Raw genomic sequence first — 16275 nt, 5'->3', positions numbered from 1 at the left:
CAAATCAAAACATTCACCCCCAGTCAAGAGATCTGGGTTAAATCCATCATTCTTTTGCTCACCATGCCACCTCAGTTTAGACTTGGCCATATGCAAATCAGTCTTGACCCTGTGCCTCATGGGAACAGTCCAGTTTTGCATTCTGTCCATCGTTTGTTCTTTTTGCATTTGTCGCCCCGAGTGGGACGGGTATGCCCAGTCGTGGGTCCCTTGCTCTCCGTGCCACTGGAGTCAAGCTATCCTGGCTGATGAGGGCTGAAAGTCTGAAACCAGTCCTAGGATGCTTGTTTCCAGTCCGGTGAGGACCTGGCCTGGCAGTTCGGACTGGACTGTTCCCATTGGGCGCAGGGTCAAGACTGATTTGCATATGGCTGGGTCCAAACTGGAATGGCATGGTGAGCAAAAAAACGATGGAGTTAATGTTCCGCGTTCTGTCCATCATTTGTTCTTTTTGCATTTTACTCTTCTCTGCACCACTCTGCTCCATGCCACTGCAGTTTATGGCACTGCACTCTACGCCACTCCACTCTACTGTGAACAAATGCACTCTATGCCACTGTACTCTTTGCCACTGCACTCTATGCCACTGCACTCTACTCTGCACCACTTCACTCTACGCTGCTGCATTCTGTGCCACTCTAATCTACTCTGCACCACTCTATTGTATTGCACTGCACCCTACACCATTTTCTCTACTCAGCACAACTCTACTGTATGTAACTGTACTGGATGCTACTGCACTCTACGCCACTCTACTCTGCACCCCTCTACTCTATGCCACCCTACTCTATGCCGATGCGCTCTATGTCTCTGCATGTTATGCCACGCTACTCTACTCGGCACCACTGTACTCTACGTCACTGCACTATACACCACTGCTCTCTGCACCACTCTGCTCTACTCTGCACCACTCTACTTTACTTGATTGCTACTGCACTCTATGCCACTGCACTCTATACCACTGCACTCTACCTAGGACCATTCCACTCAACACCGCTCTACTGTATGCCACTCCACGCCACTCCACTGTACGTCACTCTATGCCACTCCACTCCACTCCACTATATGCCACTCTATGCTACACCAAACCAAACTACACAGTACCACTGTACCCCACTCCATACAATGCCAATCTACTATACGCCTCTCTACTCCATGCCTCTCTACTTTGTGCCACTTCACTCTAGGCCACTCTACTCTACGTCACCCAACTCCACTCCACTCCACTTTGCTCTATGTGACTCTACGCCACTCTACTCCACTTCATTCTACACCACTCCACCCAACTCTATGCTATGCCACTCCACTCTACTCTATCCCACTTTGTTCCAATCCACTCTACACCACTGCACTCTATGCCACTTTAGTCTACTTCACTCCTCTCTACGCTACTCTACTTTACTCAACTCTGCTCTACTCAACTCTACTCTATGCCATTGCACTCTACACAACTCTACACCAGTCCACTTCACTCTATGCCACTCCATTCTCCTCTATATACCACTCCTCTATGCCACTACAATCTACTGTATGCTACTCTATGCCACTCCACTCTACACCACTCTACTCTACGCAAGTCCAACCACTTTACTCTTTGCCGCTTCACTCTGCACCACTCAAGGCCACTCTACTCCACTCCACTCTATGCCACTCCACTATATGCCACTCCTTACCACTGTACAATATTTCACTCCACTCCACGCTGCTGTACAACATAGCTAAAAGACAGTGACAAAACCAATAGCTCTCACGTAGGGGAAACCTACTGGCTTTGTCATTGCTTGTTTCAATTTGTCAAGCTGCCATTTATCTAGCCCCATTAGTTATGTTTTCAGGATTACTAATTGTGGGATCAGCATACAGTTTCTACTTTATGATTGGCATCCTTCTAAGTGAAAACGCAATTGAAATTCAGCAAATATTGTATGTGAAAAGATACATAAATACGGAGCTCAAATGACCCTGCGAGTGACAGCGTAGGCTGGAGGGCGGTGGACTTTTGTGGTCTGGATCATAGGCTGAGGGACTCACAGACCACGCAGTCATGTAAATAGCTCTCAATGAGCAACATAATATTATCTTAAAGTAACATACATTAATTGCTGTTGGAGAGATATAACACTCCTATGTGCTGCACCATATTGCAATATTTCATAGTCTGCGGCTAATTGGACAATGATATTGTAAAATAGACCATTTGGCTACATTTTGCAAATATTTCATGAAGTAGGCGCTATATAAATGCTACAAAAAAACAATGAAGGACAACACCCCCAAGCCAATGAGGGAAGTTGGCTCTCATACGCTCACTCGCCACAAGGTGGGGCTGGTATGAATTTTGCCATCTGCTCAGTCCATTGCCTTCCCTTTCTTCTCTACTCCTTTAACAATCTTAGGTGTAGCAAGTAGTTGTGAGGGGGCGCTGCAGCACCCCCAAAATCACCATGCAACAGGTCAAAAGGTAAATGAGCAATAAAGATGCCTTTAACTTTTGTTTTTTTTTTTCAAAGAGGTTAAATGTCAGGCTCTGTCTTCTGACAAACTGCTGGTTAGTATTTTAACATGGAGAGTGGTGTTCACCTTTCTTTCTCTGACTGCAAAGCGAGAGGGTTTTGTAATGTGAAATATGTGGCAATCCTGCTGAGTGTAAAAGGAAAGCAAAGGCTGTTAATGTTTCTTCTTACACACACCAAAACCTGAACTGTACAAATATTACAAAATATATCAGCAGTTAGGAAAGCACAAATTAAGCACTTGCTTTTCTAATTCTGAACTGTGATGCAAGCAAATATTTGAATAGCATTAAAATAAATCAAGACACTGTACTTGTAATGTGCTAAGTATAAATATTCTCTGAACCCCGATTTCCACAAATTATCATTTGTACGCTGAATAGATTTATCAGTAAAACTGCATGTTTGTGGAAAGTAGTGTCAATTTCAATGGAAAATGTGATGTCTGTAAACTACAGTGCACTATCGTACAATCCTTTAGTAATATAGGGCATATTATCAAGCCAGGCGATAAAATTATCGCCGCTTTAGAGGCAGAAAACTGCCGCTAAAACGGCGATAAGGGGCTTGATAATATGCTCTATGGAATTCCAATTGAAGCCCAGGCTAGATGTCCTTCACATCTAACATGGGCTTCAATTGGAATTCCATAGAGCATATTATCAAGACCATTATCGCCGTTTTAGCGGCAGTTTTCTGCCGCTAAAGCGGCGATAATTGTATCGCCTGGCTTGATAATATGCACCAAAATTTGTAACAGTGTACTCCGAAATGCACCGCAGGCTACATACTGCACCCGTACCACTTTCCTGCTGAAAGGCCGTGGCTCTTTTGCTACAGTGTAGTACTTGAACTTTTCACAACCCCTATACGTCATCAGTGATGTAACACTAATGGCAGCACCCCCACTATTATCAGTGCAAGTGTGCTCCCTTCGTCCATAGATGCTAGTGCACTCCCTTCCTCCCCCACCAGTGCTGTGCTACTCTCTGCTCCGTGCCAGCATCCTTGGTGCCAAGCTGCTCACTTCCTTCCTCCTTGCCAGCCGGGTACCTCCCCCTTCATCCATCAGTGAACCTCCATTGAAAAGGAGCCAAAAAAAAGCATGGCATTTCTCATCCCTCTGAGCCTAGCTTCAGAATATGTCAGTACAAACAGCATTATTAAACCCAATATTAATTGCACTCTGGTATTAAAATCTGCGGCTCATATATCCTGGTCATTAAAAAGTCTTTCCGTGAACATACTAGACGCCAGCCATGTTAAGCCAGCAGTGGTTTTCCAATGCTCACCATCACGGCAGCCCTGGAACCGGCCCCAGCCTCTTCTCCAGAAACCCGGGTTTTAGTGTCTCTTACTTGGCAAATCAGTCAAGGAACAAAACAATAATGAAAATGATTGTCTACAAAGCTGCCAAGTCAATTAATCCATATTTTGTCTTTTTTATTGGGACCGATTCACCAAACATTAATGAGTATTGAACTAGTTCTACAGGAGAGTTCCTTTGTGTGTTCTTATATGGGTTTGTGTGTCAACCAGGAACACCTCCCTCCCTATTAGTAAAAGTGCAAAAAGGGCATAGTCCCTCCTATGTGAACTACTTGTATATGAATATTTCCACTTAATTGTAGTTTAAAAGGTCTGAGGACAATTTACAAAGACATGTAAATGGTCGGAAAAAAGTACTACAGGAGCTATACTTCACGTACTCCAAAATTCCTTCTTGGATAGGTCTTGGTGTGTTTTCGTCCTGCACTATGATCCCTCATTCGAAAGTAATTGCTTCCTGTAGGGCTGATTTTTAAAGCTGTTTGCTGGTCTAAGGGTGCCACTCCGAAGTATTCCTTAAGAGTGAAAAAAAAAAAACTTTTCTAATGGAGAAAAGTGGGGTTTGCTCTTGCAAATGCATTAACTCACACCAACAATTTGTGTGAATAAATCTACGAGTTGGGAGGAGAATGACTATAAAATGGACACTGAGTTGTGGAAATGTCTTGTGAGTTTGTGAACAGACACGAATTTACACATTTATGGGTGTTACAAATACATCTCCGTCCTATCCCCATCCAGGAAAAAAAAACATATTAGCTCCCACAGTGACAGGGTCTACATTATAGTCAAAGTAATGTATTAGGGGTATGCAGTTCCTAATTAAATATGAGTGCCTACGTAGGTCAACAACTGTTCTGCCGGGTACGCTGGGGGCATGACCCTGCAAGAATCAAAAACAAGCCTTGGCATAGCCAATAGGTCTCGCCTTTGGGACCTTATAAGTGTTTAGCCATGCAACAGTTGCATAACTAAATACTTATAAGGTTCCAAAAGCGAGACCTATTGGCTATGCAAAGCGGCCGTGCAGCCGCGAAAGTGATTGCGATCGCAATCACGATCAAACATCAAAGCAGCCGCGAAAGGGAAAGTAACTGCGGTAAAGCGCGGCGCGCGCGCCCGCGCACATGCACTGTAGCTCTAGGCTGGCCTGGTAGCACTTTTTGGAGCCCTCTCAATAAGTCTCGCCAGACCAGCGCATGCGCTGGGTCTGGCGAGACCTAAAAAAATGTCATTCGCACTATGGCGTGGCGACAGCTTGTTTGAGAAAAGACATTAGTCATTGCAGCCCCTCCCACCACTCCTCCCATGTGCTACCTTCCATCGCATTCAGAGCGAGGGTTCCTTGCAGCATGGGGACGGCAATAGCTTCAGCCTCGTTTCAAAATGTCTCCCTCATGGCACCGCAGCAGGAATAATGGTGCACGCACCTTTCCTACGGTTAGTTGCATTGGCAAACATGCCCTTTTCCTCTTTATTAATTTTGGTTTCAAGTGCGGCACTCGCGCTTTAACTGTAAAGATCTTAAGCTAAAGCGCGGTGCCACAATTGCTCAAAAAGTAAAGAAATACAAAAAAACTTTTTTTTTTAAATTCTTTACTTTTGAACCATTCGCAGCACCCGCTTTAGCTTAAGATCTTTACAGTTAAAGCGCGAGTGCGGTGATTAAAACCAAAGTAAATAAAGAGGAAAGAAAGTGTGTCCACCATTTTTTCTCTTTATTTACTTGGGAGGGAGGGGTGGGGGGGAGCAGACCACAAACCAGAATCTGTGTGTAAAAGGCCGTTTTATTGAAACAGGTGCTCATAACAATATAAAACCTTGGCAAAAGCCTTACAAAACGAAACCTCACTAATCAACCATTTACCTAACCCCGGACACCACCCCTAAAATTCCTTGAACCCGCCCCCATCCATACATTACAACATTACAAACAATACAAAGCAATGCTTCAACGTATAACCCTATAAATTCAGCCCATCCGTTAAACAACCTCCCCTGCCTGCCTCTTTACAACTGTCAATCACCCAACCTGTGCAACCGAACTAAAAATTAACCTGCCTACCCTTCCCCTGTCGATAACCCAACTTCAAAAATGATCAACAAACCTCAGCCAACCCAGGCAAACTTCCAATAACCCCCGCCACCCAGAAATAAGGGAGGAAGAAATTCTCCCCCCCCCCTTTCTATCCCCCCCAAGTAGGCCAGCTGTACACAAACTTAAGCGGAATGCTTCTGGACGTTCAAACATCTCGACAGCACCTCCCTGATCTCCAGTAAATAAAGGTCACTACCAAGTCTAGATAAATGCACCCTGTCATCTCTAAAAAATTCCACTGCCTCAAAACGTATCTCCTTGTGCGTCACTCTTCCAAAACCTAGACCACGACAAAATCTAGAAATTTCAGTGTTCACCTTCCTCCGCGCCCTGTCAATGGCCCTGGGTTTAAAAGCACCCCTCCAAACTCTGCGCGGAACCATCTCAGTCCACAAAACATGGCACCCAGACCATTGCTCCCTTAAAAGTGACAAGTCCCTCTTCATTGCCCTCAACAGGACCACACCCTTCACTCTGCAAAGATCGTTCTCGCCAAGGTGAATCAACAAAACATCCGGGCACTGGCCCCTCACCATCCATTTATTCAGATAGGGTATAAACTCCTTCCAAAGCATCCCTCCTTTACCCTTCCAAACGATTTTTAAAATACGCTCATTGAAACCCAACATCGCCCCAAAATAAGATTGGAACGCCTGGACCTGTGCCCATTTGATGAACGAATGCCCCACTATCCATATAGTCAACTCCTTCGCTTGGGGCCCAGCCACCGAACCTGTAAAGAGAGAAAAATAGAATGAGACTCACAACAAGGAGGATGACACATGCGCCTCCTCCGCATTCCTTCTCACATAGTGCTGAAAACAGTCAGACGACCAGCGCCCCAGCCGCATTATGTCCCCCCGAGACCAACCCCTGTTGTGTGCCTCTGTCGCTGCCCCAATCCTGAAAGAATGCGTCCCATATCGCGCCCCATCCATCCCAATACTGTGCAAAGCCTTCCGCAACACCGTGCGCAACTGGTAATCCGTCACTCTGGTCCCACTGCAATGCTGGAAAACAAAGTCATCCCCAGAACCTCCTGACAACGTCCCCCAACGGCGGGCCCAATGTAGCGGGCACGTAGACACTGGGACAGCTGCTTCCAACCAGACCCCTTTTCCTAGACTTCTCTGGTCCGTTTTAGAACTGGCCAGCCAGATATGTATCCCCTTCTCCTCGACAAACACATCTTGCCAACGAACGCCCCTTTTCACCTTGTTACCAAGGAGCTGGGAGACTCTAAACGCCCCAAAAATCATCCATACCATTAGAGTTGAGAACAAACATGCCTCAAAACTGTCCCTACAGACTGCAGGTAACGCTTCAAGTAACCGGGCCAGCGTCTGCCAAGAAAGGGGGCTGTGGGACATACGCTCCCCTCCCCGCTCCCCGCTCCCTAGCCCAACCCTCCAGCATCCTCCTCCCCACTTCCCCTGCGGAAGGGGTGTAACCCCAAAGGAGTTTCCCCATGAAAGCAATTCCTGTCAGTTTCCCGGCGATGGTCACCCTGGATAGGCCTCTCTCAATGAGGTCTAGAATAAACTGGATCACATCCTCCGACCGCCGCCAGACCTCCCCCCACCTACAGGCTCCAGATGCTAAGAAATCTCTCCAAGCCAACTGATATGCCGCCCATGTCGCCGCTGACAAAGAACCTACCACCAGTTGTAGCACCCTACGTTGCCTACATACCAAAGATGCTCCGGCATTGGGGTCGGTGTCCTGTCCGCCTCCTTGGCCAGCCCACGGAATCTCCCCCACTGTGAACGAGACAAAGCATCGGCTACGTAATTGTCCACACCAGGTATGTGCAATGCTCTGAAAGCAATGTCATGTCAGAGGCAGCCTAGCACAAAAACCCGCAACAACTTCAGAATCTGCTCATCCCTTGCGGACTGCCTGTTGATGATCTCGACCACTGCCATGTTATCCACTTGAAACAAGACTCTCTTATGTGCCAACTCCTCACCCCACAGCGTCAATGCTACCAGTAACGGGAAGAGCTCCAAAAAGGCAATGCTCCTCCCCCCATCCTTCCATTGAGGAGGCCATTTCTCAGCACACCACCTGCCCTGCCAGTAAAGACCAAAGCCGTCACTGCCTGCCGCATCAGAAAAAATGTGTACGTCCCACTGGACATCTTCCTCCCTGGCCAAAGGCACTCCATTGAAAGCATGTAGAAAAACTGACCACATACGCAAATCCTCCTTCACCTCTGCCGACAGGCGGACATGGTGGTGAGGCAAATGATGTCCCACCAGTGCCCGCCCCAACCGCCTACAAAAAGTCCTCCCCGCCCTGACCACCCTGCATGCAAAATTAAGATGACCCAGTAACACCTGAATATCCTTTACTGTCACTTTCTGTTTCGACAACATTCGCTCCAACAACTCCAACATTTTCACTTTTTTATCAGCTGGCAAGCGAGCCCGCATTGCCACCAAATCAATTTCAATCCCCAGAAAAGACAGAGCTGTACAGGTCTCCCTTCACGCACCTCTTATTCAATTTATCCTGCACTACCAACCTGTGTTCTGCAGCTGATTTCAGGTTATCCGCCCACCGTCTCTCATGTGGCCCCGGTAGCCCAAATGAAACCCCCACTGGAACCCTTCCATAAGCACCTGCTTTGCCACCGGATCACCATACCCCTGCAGGCCCTCCACCATCTTCGCTAGCCTAACTGGCGTAGGAGCCTTTGGGCCCAGTGCCCTGAGGTCCCTTACCCCCCTAATGCTCTAGAATTGCTGAGAGGGGCCAGAGGTGCTGGCACTTGACTGCTGCTATTGCTGGCCTCCCTGTGGTTTGACGCCCCAACAGTTAACAAGGGGATTGCGCTTTCCACACTTTGAGCACTCGTGCCTAAACTTGCAGTACTCCCTGGTGCATAGGCCTTTATTAAAGTCTCAGCACGCTCCAGTCCCAGTTTGTGTTGTGGCTGCGCCTCCCACCCCTCCCCGGGTGGGACTCCCCTGAAAGGGCCGGTATACCAAAGGCAACCCGCTAGCTGTAAAAATGGTCTTACCCCCAGCTGCTGCCCCCATCGTATGCTGCCATAAATCAGTGTCCAACTCTCCCCACTTTGCCTCGGGTGCCAAGCCATACGGGCCCAGAACTCCTCGTCATATTGAGCCCATGCGTAACCACCGCCCGTGATCTGAGCCTTTCGAATTACATCCATGTACTTAAATATGGCCACGCTGCGCTCAGGAAACGTCTCGCAGTAAACACTGGCTTAAATCAAAAACGCTGCTGTCCAATTCTCTATGGTTAACGGGACCTTAGGCCGCTTGGCCAAATCATATTCCTCTTCCTTAGAGCCCTCCTTAGACCTCACTTCCCTGTGTAGAAGCTTCAGCATTTCAACGTATTCTCCTTTCCAAATACGCTCCTTGGTTGCCAGCATTATATGGGCACCCAAAGGGCTTTGTCACTCCCATATATGGCAGTTTCCTAATTTTCAGCTCCTTACTCTCCAAAGGCTTCAGTGTTCGTCCCGCTCTCCACTTTGGTGCCCTGCGCTACTCTCCCATCTCCCGTTCCTACCCCTGTGTCCTTAACATATTTTCCTCTGTGTAGTCTCCCTTCAGTCACTCCCCCACCCCCTCCCCCCCCACCGTCCCCACAGACACCATTTTAGGTTTGGCCTGTGATCTACTAGTCTCACCTGGCTCTAAGGATGGTGCCCGGACAGACACCGACCGCCGTGCCACTGTCTCTGTGTTGTCAACCGTCCGAGGAGCCCTCACCAAGGGGCCGTGCACACTCCTAGATTCCGCCGCCGATGCCCTTCTGTGCAGCACCGCTGCCGGTACCTGCAAAATACTAGGAGACACATGAGAGGGCCCCCCCTCCTCCGCATCCAGCAATTCCCATTCCTCTGGGCTATCCTCATCATAATCCAACACAATAGGCTCCTCCACCTGTAGCGCACCAGTAGCAAAATCCACACCACGGGCCTTACCGGACCCAGCATGCCCTACACTGGCCCAAACAGCCCCGGAATGCACTCCTTGGGGGGGAGCTGACTGTACACGCCGATACTCCCCCATGCGTTGACCTCTCTGAAATTCCAAACTCGCTTGCCTGGCAGACCACCTCGCTCTGCTTGTCGTTGGGGCCAGCGAAGCCGCACTGGACCTTCGTGCACTGGCCGCGATGGATCTCCCGCCGGTTCTGAGTGCGCCGCGCCAGGCTCTACCCTCCCTTCACCTTGGTGTAATTGGGTCGCTCCCTGCTCTACCGAGTACGCAGCAGTGCGACGCTCCTTGCCCTGTAAAGAAAAAGTTTGGATTGATGTGCTGGGTCCCTCACTTCTGAGCGCTGTGCCTGCACCCTGCCAACCCGGGGCAAATGCCCCGGCCGGCCCCCTTTTACCTAGTACTGTCTGCTCTGACTGTCCCCCCATACCAAGGGGGGGAATCCCCCCTTCCTCCTCCCTACTCCACTCCAGCATGACCTGCACCACAGCGGACACGGGGCCCAAACCCCTGCCCCCTCCCACCTTTGCTCTTCTGCTTCCTAGCTCCACCCAGGGACCCCCCATGTCACCATCACCCCAACCGTAACCCCGCCGGCCTCCACACCTCCAACACACCCTTAAAAGGGGGCTGAAGGTCTAGCTGTTCCCCGCTGCTGCGGCCCCACACCCCATCCGACCACGAAGAAAAAATATCCAGACCCTCCCAAGCCGGGCCCCCTCTGCCGGCTCCAGATCGCACGGCACCTCAGAATCGAGACCCAAAATATTGCCCCCGGCCCCCTCCCCCCACGCCAGGTCCCACACCCCCAGGTTGGAGGCACCAGATGCACTCCGGACAAATGGGGGGCCTGCCCTGTCAGCCAAAGCTCCCTGACTGGAAAACACCCTCCAGAGACTCTCCCCCCTCCCATCTGAGCCCATTCACCATCCCCCCAAGAACTCCCCCTACTGACCAAGGCTCCCCCCTCACTGAGCATGGAGGAGAAAAAAGGAGAGGACTACCTATATTCTTCACAGAGCCTGACACTGTCTCCACCACTGAAAAAAGTTCCCTCGCATTGCCCCATTCGTGGGGAGGGGCCACCACTCCCTTTCCCTCCTCCGGGAAAGGAGCGAGTAGATACGGGCTCGCCCTACCCCTGCCCCGCTGCCCTGCTCCACACCGGTCGTTAATCCAGCGGGGAAACCCCTCGCCTCCCCGCCCACCTCCCAGCTGCTTCGCCCCTTCCGGGATGACGATCGCACCACACTCGGGCCCAAAAGGGAAGCACCGTCTCCCGCATCACCAGAAACCCGCACGGCCAACAGGGAGGCAGCGCGCCTCTTGCCGCCCCGACCCCCGCCTCTCTTCCCGGTTCCAGCAGGCGCGGAGCCAGCCCATTCCACCGGCCCCGAGGCCCGTGATGCCTCCTGCTGCTCCTCAGCCGGCTCCGCACGCTTCGCAACAGATTCCCCCTCCAACCACACCACACCGCTAGCTGGCCCGGCCCCATCCCCACTCCCGGTCCGACCGCCATAAGCCATCCTACCACATGGGCGGCCCATTCACATCGTTTGGGCGAGGTGCAGGCGGCCACCGCCACTGCAACGCCTGCAGAGGCTTGCCGCGCAGGGCGCACTGTCCCTGGGCCCATGACGAGGTCCATCCTGCCAGCCTCGCTCAGCAGACGGAGGGCCTCCAGAACCCGATAGTCTTCCATGACACACGATAGGGTCCTCGGAAATAATACACAAACGCCCAATACACTGCCTCCCACCTGACTAACTAAGTTAAAGAATCACCCAAAAACTTGCAAAAACTACACTACGCTATAGCTCCCAGCAACCAAGTCACCAAACCTAAAATGGTGGCTGAGAGCAGGAGCCCAAAGAATTTATGTTTGGGCTCTGTTTGGGTTATAAACAAAAATAGCCCAAATCAAAATGGCGGCTTGAAGCCTGCCCCCCGCCCCTCCCAAACCACCCAGGGGGGACCTCCCTGCGGTCGGCTACCCCCCCAAACCTCCCTTTGCTTTCAATCACGGCACTCGCGCTTTGGCTGTAAACATCTCAAGCTAAAGCGCGGGTGCGCTGATTGCTTCAAAAGTAAAGAAATAGAAAAAAATGCTGTTTTCTATTTCTTTACTTTTGAAGCAATCGGGGCACCCGCACTTTAGAAGGTGTTGCCGTCCATCAATTGTTCATTTTTTTGTGGGTGTAGGATTCTCCTGGGCCTCAGTCTGCAGGCGCCTATGTTTAGTCTGAAATGAGTTGAGGCTTGCACTCAGTCATCAGGCTGTGTTCATCCAGATACTGTACTTCAGTCGTCCACGAGAAAGGAATGTTAAAAAATTACATTGGGAAAAAAACATAAGGTGTTCAGTAGATGATGTATCAATGGTCACGCATGCATGTCTGTGCGTGTGAAGCATTTTGCATGGCTAAAATACTGTACCATTAGCAAAGCCAAAAGCTCAAACTTAAACAAATGCGCGACCTATTGCATTTCCAATGCTTGTTTATTCTTTGGGTGGCAATTGCAAGTCAAAGTGGCGGCCATCTTATCACTGTGATAAAGCCTATTGTCAATCTGTATGTGTGAGCTAATTTTTTTTATTTCTAACCATTACAAAAATGGAGGTGTGTGAACCATGATCACAGTGTGAAAGTCTAAGTAGTACCCACCGGTGATTAAAATTGGGAACCGTTTCTGATGGTCTTCGAGCAAGGTTGTTTGTTTGATGGCTGTGTGGTTAGTTCGGTGACATTTTGGCTTATCATTACTGAGGTGTTCAAGAGAACGGCATCTATGGAGTTTTTTTAATGTCTCTATCTTTTGAGCGCTCTGTCATCCATAATAAAAATTATGTAAAAAGGAGGGGCGACCAATAAGAGTTTTTTGTTTTGTTCCGTCCAGCTGTTGAGGAGCAGCTGATACCGCTCTTGGAACAATGAGTGGTCTCCCCAATACAATGTATTGCTAGCTTTGTGAGATGTATTCACCATAACAACCGATAATAGTTTATTGTGAGGTGTTGGTGAGGGGGTACCTTGATTACCAAGGTTTGCGTCACAGTGTTTGGTGATCTCCCTATCAGGTCTAAGTTGGTCTAACCTATTATGAAATATCTATATCTCATGCCACGGTATGTCATCATTCAGAAAAATGGTATTGGAGGAGAGGCGGAAAATCCAATGTTGTTCTTTTCAGAACAGTGCTTGCTTATTTATTTTCGGATTTGCTTCTAGTATAATCCAGCGTAGGTCATCTGGTGTGTGACCCTCAATCAGGAAATTTATACTCATTTTTGTGTTTGAAATTTTGCAGCGGATTGTGCTGCAGTATTCGTTGATTCTTAATTTAATGGGGTGTTTAGTCATTACCACATACTGTTTTTTACATGGACAGGTGATTAGACAGACACCATTTTTTGTATTGCAGTTTGTGTGTACTTTTAGTGTCCATACCCAGTCTGTCCTAAGCTGTACCTCTCTACTCGTGATCGTGGAGGCACAAGCTACACATGATGCACAAGGAAAATGACCTACCACAGGGGGAAGGTCCCACAATGGTCTTTGCTCTGACACATTCATCTCTCGTGGACGTGTGTATTACCATGTCCTTCAAGTTTTTTGTACGTTTGAATGCAAATCTTGGTGGTGGGAGGGACAATTGTCTTGTTTTTAAGATTGGCCAATGTTTATTGATAATCTTACATATCTGGTTGAATTGTGATGTGAAGGCAGTGACACCAGTGAGGATATCTTCTTGCTGCCTTATCCTTGGTTCTAGTATTGTCTCCCTATTGCAATTTTGTACACGTTTGTGGGCTTGTTTTTTTATGGTGCTTAGGGTATTGGCTGATCTCTACATTTTCCACTAGTGTTTGTGTGTCAAAATCCTTAACTGTGTTACAGTTGTGTCGTATACGTACAAACTGTCCATATGGCAAATTGTCACATAAAGCTTTCAGATGGTGGCTGCTGTAAAGTAGCAGATTTTTTCTGTCTGTTGGCTTTTTGTATGTATTGGTTATTATCTCATTGTCCTTTTTCTTTATCACCAGATCCAGGAATGGTAGTTCCTTATCTGTGATGGGTTTTGAGAATTTCAAATACGAGTCAAGAGCATTGACCCATGTGCAGAAAGTTTCACAAGTTTTTATATCTCCGCTCCAGAAAATAAGGATATCATCTATAAACCTGGGCCATAGGAGGATATTGGAATCATACGGGTTAGTTGTGTTATAGAGTGTTGTTCTTCAAAGTGTGACAAGTACAGGCAAAGTATACTGGGGGCAAAGGTACCCTGAGTTTGTTGGTATAACTATGTTCTATATTGGAAACAAAATTCCGTGAGGGTCAAAGTGGCACACTCCATGATGAAACTGATGGATGTGTTTGAAGTCCACTTGTTGTCAAATTTCTGATTTACTGTGACATGATGTGCCAATCAGGTTCCCAGGACCTATGTTTTTCCCTAAAACTGTAGATTGGTACTCACAATTGGCACCTCTCTAGCCACATGTAAGTCCATTATAAAAGGTACCATGGGTACCAAGGGCACTGTGACCAGGGAAGGCGTCTAAGGGCTGCAGCACATATCGTGCCACCCTTAGAGGTCCTCTACCTTAACACACAGACACTGCCAGTGTAGGCTGTGTGCTGTGGTGCGGAGAAAAGTGGAGAGTTGACATGGCACACATACTTGTGTGCCATGCCTGCAACCCACTGCCTATGGTATAGGTAAGACACCCCTCTAGCTGGGTGTACTATACCACTGGAGAGGGTACAGTTGCATGAGGACTCATCTTAGAGATGACCCCTGAAAAACGAGTTCCCTAGCTGGTAAACACCAGCCTGCCACTATGAGACATGTTTCTGGATCCCTGGGGTAGGAGCTTTCGCCCCCTGGGACCAGAAACAAAGCCTTTCCTGGGCAGAGGTGTTCACACCTCCCCCAGGTCAGGAAGAGCCATCTATGGCAGGGGAGCTTCAAAGGCATAGCTGCCAAGGTTTCAGATTGCTATGTGTGATATTTTCATAATGTCAGTGTAATTATGAGTGACATTTCAACGACTATGAGTGACACTTTCTCGCAAGCAAAATCAAGCATTGAAGATGAGAGAAACGTATAGAAATCAGAAATGACGCCTATTTGAGCAACGAGAAACTCTAAGAAGATCTCAAAACTGCTCCAAAGCACCAGAAATGGAGGGGCACTAACCAGAGACAGACTGCATGACTGCAGTTCTCAGTAACAGAGGGGAGGCAGTCACTGCAGCTGCTCAGAAGATTATCTCATCAATCTGATCCTTCATGACCATGTGCTAGCCTAAAAAGCAAATTTTAAAGCATAGCATAGCACGTGCACCCAGGAGATTGTACCCTCACTCAGTCTCAGGCACTTCTTTGCAAGCCTGGTGAGCCGGCGCAACATAGCTCCTAAGGTTTCATATTGCTAATGTGTGTGTGTGTGTTTGTACTTGCATAGCACACAGCTACCCCATTTCGGGGTTTCCCGGCACTGTACTCATACCGCTTGGGAACCCTTCCTGGCTTTTCCCTGTGAAATGTCCACTCCTGGGCATCCCCAGGGTGAAGCCAGGCATCCCAGCGCTGTTGGGGCCGTTGTGGAGATTAAGCAAGCTATTGCCTAGAGTTGCAGCGTGGGACCCATGATTAGAATAGGCACCAAGGCGAGAAATCAGGTCCAAGGAATTATGAGCCCAAGACCTGCCAAGACCCACAGGGCGGGAATTGAACCCTGGTCCCGGGCCAGACCTCTGCATCAGGGTCTGCCGCTCTAACCATTGAGCCACACTTCTCCACTAATGTGTGACAATTCTTCAGCTCAGGGTGCTTGTGTGTGACATTTCATTGCCGTTGAGAAACACTATAGAAACCAGCAGCTATGCCGCGTGCCATTCTGCACACACACCGAGTATAAACTGTAGAAATGGCTGAGTGCTTGCATTTGTTTGCTTGGCAGTTAGGAGCTGCATTAAGATGCTTAAGAAACACATTTACCGTCATTGTTGATAATAAAGAACATGATCACGTGACCGTGCCGCTGCAATACATCACTGTGCTTTGACTTCAGGCATTTAATACAGCAATCCAAATAGCACTGGCCCGATATGTCAGCCAATAAGTCAGTGAGTAAGGTGACAAATACAGGCCCCAGAATGTACAGTGCTGTTAGCTGTAAAGCTAGGACTGGCAGACAGTTTTCACCTCACTGCACATGGCAGCTATCTGATGGCCACACTCACACTGTGTTAAAAATAAGGATTCTGATTGAATGACATCCCGCATCGTCAAAGGAATTTGTAATATGCATATTCTCAGTTTACTTAAAATAACTTTTGGAA

The sequence above is a fragment of the Triturus cristatus genome, chromosome 1_2 (assembly GCF_964204655.1).
Source record: "Triturus cristatus chromosome 1_2, aTriCri1.1, whole genome shotgun sequence".
NCBI classification, from domain to species: Eukaryota; Metazoa; Chordata; class Amphibia; order Caudata; family Salamandridae; genus Triturus; species Triturus cristatus.
The sequence above is the reverse complement of the archived record's forward strand: the minus strand, read 5'-3'. Positions refer to the sequence as shown.